A 6000-nucleotide genomic window follows, 5' to 3' on the forward strand; every position below is an offset into this window, starting at 1 on the left:
AATTAAAAGTATCCTGGAATGTCCTCTGACGATTCTGTCTTTTGAGTAGCTTAGCAGCATAATATTTAATAACCCCTTAGTAAACACTGCGAGGAATTGCTTAATAAATAATTGAAGGGAAATTTATAAATAATTTCCCCCCTTAATCTACTCCTGTGCTCTGCTGCCAGGTCCCCGAAGTGATGCTCATCCCCCTGGACAGTCAGCAGTTCCATTTTCTCACCACTTGGGGGTGCTCTGGTTATATTGAATAATTCAGCTCCTCGGGACAACCAAACGAATAAAGAAATAAATATATAAATGGGTTATTCGCAAGAAATAGCGCATGCTTGTAAGAAACAGGACCTAACCCTCTATTAAAATCCTGTTTTTGAGAAGACTACTTTTGTTATCGGTGGTGTCTCAGATTTCTGGGCATTTTCAGGAAATGATTTTGTGCTCCCAGAGCAGCTGCATAGTTCTACAATCTGCTCCAGGGTCTGTACTAAATGTCAGGAAGTATACTGAGGCAGGCCTGTTTGACTTTGGATTAAAGTGTCCGTAGTGTTTGCTAATCCAAAAATCACAACTAAGTAGTATTATTACAACCCCTTTGCCGAGCGTCTTCCACTCCTTCCCTTATTTCTCAAGTTTTTCGCCCCCTTTTCTAATTATGCTTCCTCTTTCCTTCATTCCCTCTCTGCTACAGCTCACAGTGGCCTTGTATACAGTTATCAACTGGTTGCTAATGAGAATGAGTGGGGGCCCATTATTCATTATATCATTAACATTTAATCACTTTGTGCTAATCCTAATAACCATCTCACACAGTTTAATCGGTTGTCACTTTCTGGAGCAACCGCAGCATCAGTGTGGTTCGACATAAAGTCTCCCATGTTGCTAAAGTTAGATTTACACTTATGATGAAAGTTTTTAAGTTAAAATTGAAATAAATTGCAGCTTTAGAGATCATTAACTTGGAGATTCTTGGGTATAAATTGTATGGACATTTGGCAAATTTCCTCCTCATTGCTCAGTGACATTTCAGCCCACTGTGGCAACCTCCTCTTGCCCCACTACTTTCTTCCCCTTCTTCTGTCTGTTCCCTCATCTATCTTAGATTTTCTATCCCTCTCTCCTTCTTTGTCCATTGCAGCACATGTCTGGTTTCCTCATCCTCTTGTCCAACAATGGTCTTATAAATTGTACAGGAACCAAACAGTGGAGATGCTGACACCTTTAGTGTCAGGAAGGAAGCACGGAGCCAGAACAGATCCTCAATCCATCACTCATCAGCAGGGAAAAAGAAAGACTTGGACGAAGGTGTGAAGGGAGGAAAGGACAGAGTGAGAGAGGGTATAGCAAGAAGTAAGGAGGGACACTTTATGGGGAGGGCTGGCAGAGAAAAAAGAAAGGGAGCGAGCAGCCACCCAACACAGTCATCTACTCCCATCCATCCATCATCTGTCTCAGCCCAAAGGCTGCCACTGCTTCATCAGCATCAGCTCCTTGTACATTTAGTGCACGTGCGTGCACGTGTGTGTGTGTGTGTGTTTGTTGGCAGGGGGACAGAGACAAGGTCTATGAATATATGCACAGGACTGAGTGTGTAAATGTTTAATATGTGTATGTGTGCTCGACTGAGCTTGTCTTTTTTGTGAGTGCCGTAAACCTCTGTATTAATTTATGCAAGCAGAGCGAGGGTGCTGTCCATCATTTAGATTTGTCGAGCTGCAATTTGTTGAAACTGTTTTGAAATGTTATGTTCCAACACATGCATTTACCCAATACGGTCCAATTTAGGAAAATAGCACCAAAATGATTGCTATTATACAATTACTGTACAGAAACACCACTCCATCTTTGAACACAAAGACAAAACTCTGCTGCTTGTTAGGAGGTGTGGCCTATCTCATAATGCAAAGTCCTACATCATGCTTTTCACATCGTCAAGTACTGCTCTTTGTTAAAGCCATCTCAGTTCTACAGACAAGGTATCCTTTGACGTTGGGCATCGTGGCCCAGGCAGCACTAAAGTTTAACATTTTGGAGGCTTGTCTGGGAACCTAACCACATAGTTAGAGTGCCCAAACCTAATCCAAAAAGCAGGTGAAAGCTAAAGTAATCAGCAAGTGAAAACAAAGCTCCCAGACAGAACAAGAGTCTTGTGGCTGAGAAATCATTGCACCTCTCCTTCTTTCTAATGGACTGTCACTCTTTAAAAAGCACTGTGAGCTCTTATCTCACAAAACATAAAAACAAATGACGCCAACAACAAACACAATCCTTTTTTTTTTGATTTGTGTCGTACTGAATGACTCCTAGTGTATCAAATAAATAAATGAAACTATATTCATTACTAATAAGTCTTAGAAATGGCAGTAAAGGTAGTTATTTTACCATGGCTTAATGCCTGCCTCTATCCTTTGCTAATCTAAGCTTACTGCCTGCTGTCTGCTTTTATATTTAGCTCTCTGATAAGACAATGGTATCCAATTCAAATGTAACCAGGTGCTAGATTTAAAATACTCAACGTGATAATGTTTTGCCAAGGTTGGAGCAAGAAGGAGGAACCAAATGCAGACATGACTGGTAGGCAGGTGTCATTTACTCTAACTGCTTTCATTAAAGATCAAAATAAAACTGGAAAAACACGAAATCAGACAAGACCAGCTCAACAAGTGGTAAGAAAATTCAGTGCTAGTCAAACTATCAATTACTGCATACTGGAAGACGTTGAACTCAAAACTAATCCAAAGAGAGTTAGTTGGGTTAATAAAAGCTGTTTTGTGTGTCTGTGATAGAAAATTAACTATGATACAAAAAAAGTCACACGCTGTCAGGGAATGCAACTTGGTTTAATTTATTGTAAAAGAAGCGCCCATTTGTGCAACGAATGTCAGATTTGTTGTTGTATATAGTGCCTCTCAGTTACCATAGTAACCATAGTCCACGGATGTCTAGTGAGTTGGAAGCATCGCTAAGTGGCAGGAGTGAAACAATTAAAACAAACTAGACTTCAGATAGAACCCAGGAACGAGTAATTTATTCAACAGTTAGCAGCATTTTATGTTTAGTGGCACTGTGTCAACTTTAAAGTCGTTATAATATGGAATTCCCCAGAGGAGCTGTTAAGAACTCTACCTTATTCCATCTTTACACAACACGCTTTGCTATGTGCTTTGATGCCACTGCAACGTAAATATATGCTGAAAATGCAAAGGAACTTCAGAAAATGCTTCAAGAAGACTTGATGGTAGTTGATCAAAGGGTTTTGGAGAGCAGGTTAAAGTTTAACATCTCAAAGACTCTTGCACTCAGCTCGAGGCATGCTCTCAGGACAGATCACAGGCGGTGCATTTTTTGGAACAGGAGGCTGTTGAGCAGATTAAAGAAGCCAAATTGCTAAGTGTCACGTTTCATGGTCAGCTCATGTTCATAACATAGGTGCTAAAATGAGCGTTTCCACGATTAGAAAATGTTTCTTTATGTATATAAAAAACAATAGTAGTTTAACAAGTATTGCAATCCATGGTCTTATGCCACCCTAATTACTGTCCAGCAATATGGTCTGACACTTCAAAACAAGACCTTATTAAGATCCAGTTCACTCAAAGCAGAGCTTCACCATCTTCACTCTCTGCCTCTAAATGAGGGACACCATAGAAGAGATGCACTGTTTTTGGATGATGGTAAAAGACATGCTGGCTTCTGGTCTGGTCTTTTAAATGACAAAAAATTGTGTATTTGTATTCAGAACTATTATACAATAATGAGGGGCAGTGTCATAATGCCAGATGTTTCTTCATGGCATCTTGTGCTTTAAAGAAAACCGCAAACTACTGAAGAGGGCCGTGTCAGACTGGAACAGCTTTTTAAAATTGGATTAATAAAAATTGTAGAAATAAATAAAAGACAAATGAGTTAATTATGTATGTATCTGTGGCATCACTGTTTTGCTTTAGACTCTTGAAGGAACTTCACGCTGTTCTGTTCAATTTACTTGGTTACTGAATATAGTGTAATGTTTGAATATCTTGTACTGTACCGAATAGTTGTTGCTGTGGTAACAAATAGTGGAGATCCAAATAAAGAATAAAATGAATCACTAGCATCTCTTTAATATAAAGTAGAAGAATAATTTTAATTTAGTGGACACATCATTCTTGCGAGTTAAGTCGTTCCATACGATAATTCTGAGGTTTATTTTTCATTAAACATGTACTGAATATTTTACCACAGCCATAATTAAGCTGTTCTATCCAGTTTATTTTGGAGGCTGTTTTGGAATGAATTAGGATAAAGCGCTTTCAGTTTAGAAAGCATCTAGCACCCAGGCACAATAAATGCTTTAAAAACATTGTGACATTTCCATAAAAACTGTGCGCCACTCAACTTAACCTTTTTGCTTCTCTTTATTGCTTTCCCTGAGCTCTGCCACACCTCTCCTTCTTCTCCCTGGTTGGCTTTGGCACCATATTGCTAATTGTGCTTTAAAAGGAAGATCTAATTGTGCAGAAACAAATCTGGGTTGAAAGAATTATCCCGAGCTCTTAGTACTTGTTTATTATTCAGCCAAATGTCAAAACCAGTGGCTAATGCTTTCATTCACACCCCAGTGTAGATGGCAGTCATTTTAAGGCTTGATAAATACAAGACTTTATACATGTTGGCTTGCTTTTATTTATTTATATCCTTCTAGGCTAGAAGCAACCTTGGATGATTTTCGATTGACTTAATAGGGCCTCTCTTTTTCTCTGTTTTTCACTTAGATTTTACAGCGAGAAATCTTTATTTCCTCTGGAGGCCTGCTGGCTAATATTTAGTGTGAATACAGTTTTGCAAGTCTTCTCTGCTTCATTATATTTGCTGTCACTCCTCTACCCTTTTCAGAGAGTCAACAAAACTAAATGTCCCAGTGCACGCTGCTCTGTCTCCTCTCTCCTGCCCCTCCTCCTTTTCTGAAGAAAGGGCAAATGAATGATGCTCACTGTACTGACAAAAAACTTTCCCCTCACTCTCCTCGCTACCCCTCTCCTCCCTCTTTGCTAATGAGCAATGCTAGTTCTATTGACCTACTTGTGGACTTAAAGGAAATCCAATCACAAATGCCTCAGGTCGCTTTCTTCCCACTTTGGGAGATTAAAAGATTCAATTCTCCCTGCCTATCCACACTCATCATCATCATTTCTCCTTCCTCTCCTTTCGTCTGTCTGCCCCTTCCCCGAACCCCCACCCTCCCCGCTCCACGCCACTCCACCTGACTGTCGCTCTGCCTTTCTTTCCCCCTGCTTACTCCCTAACTAAGTTTTCAGGCTGTTTTACAAACTTGCTCTTTCCCTTTTAAACTACAGCTGAGTAGAAGAGTGCAGTGTTGCAGATAATTATCAGCAGGAGACAATGGTGTTAATAGGACAGAATGGAGTTTGATCTCATCGGCTGCAGAAGGACAATGAATCTCTGGCCGCAGGACATCAGCAGCGTCTAGAAATACACACGGCGACATAACAATGCTCATAAATTTTCATATTTGCAAAGCGCAACTTTCTTTTATATTCCCACATCTGTGACACATACACAATCAACTTCATCCAGTTACTGGAAAAATTCTCAAGCTCACCAACTACCATTATCCCAAATACACAACACGCGCACAGCACAGACCTCATACTGTGCCTTAAATGGCAGCAGGATGCTGAGAAACTGTTTGCCTTGCCTATTGGCCATGGTGTTTGTTTGGTTTCATGCATACTGTGCAGTAATAGAACAGAGTGACCGAAGCACCAAAGGGGGTCTGCTGACAAACTGGCTACACTGTGAAGACACTGTCTGTGGGGTGCAGTATATGCGATACTCAAATGATATACATGCTGCTCATAGGCTAGAGGTAGAGCGTGCACACAGACACAGATGAAAGCCTGCCTTTTGTTGTCTAGTTACCCATTAAACATTTTGGTCTGTTACAGTATATCAGTTTTGAAAATGTAAAGAAATACCCATTTCTTGCAAGAGATATAATAG

This window comes from Aulonocara stuartgranti (assembly GCF_965226115.1).
Source record: "Aulonocara stuartgranti genome assembly, chromosome: 6".
In the NCBI taxonomy this organism is placed as follows: domain Eukaryota; kingdom Metazoa; phylum Chordata; class Actinopteri; order Cichliformes; family Cichlidae; genus Aulonocara; species Aulonocara stuartgranti.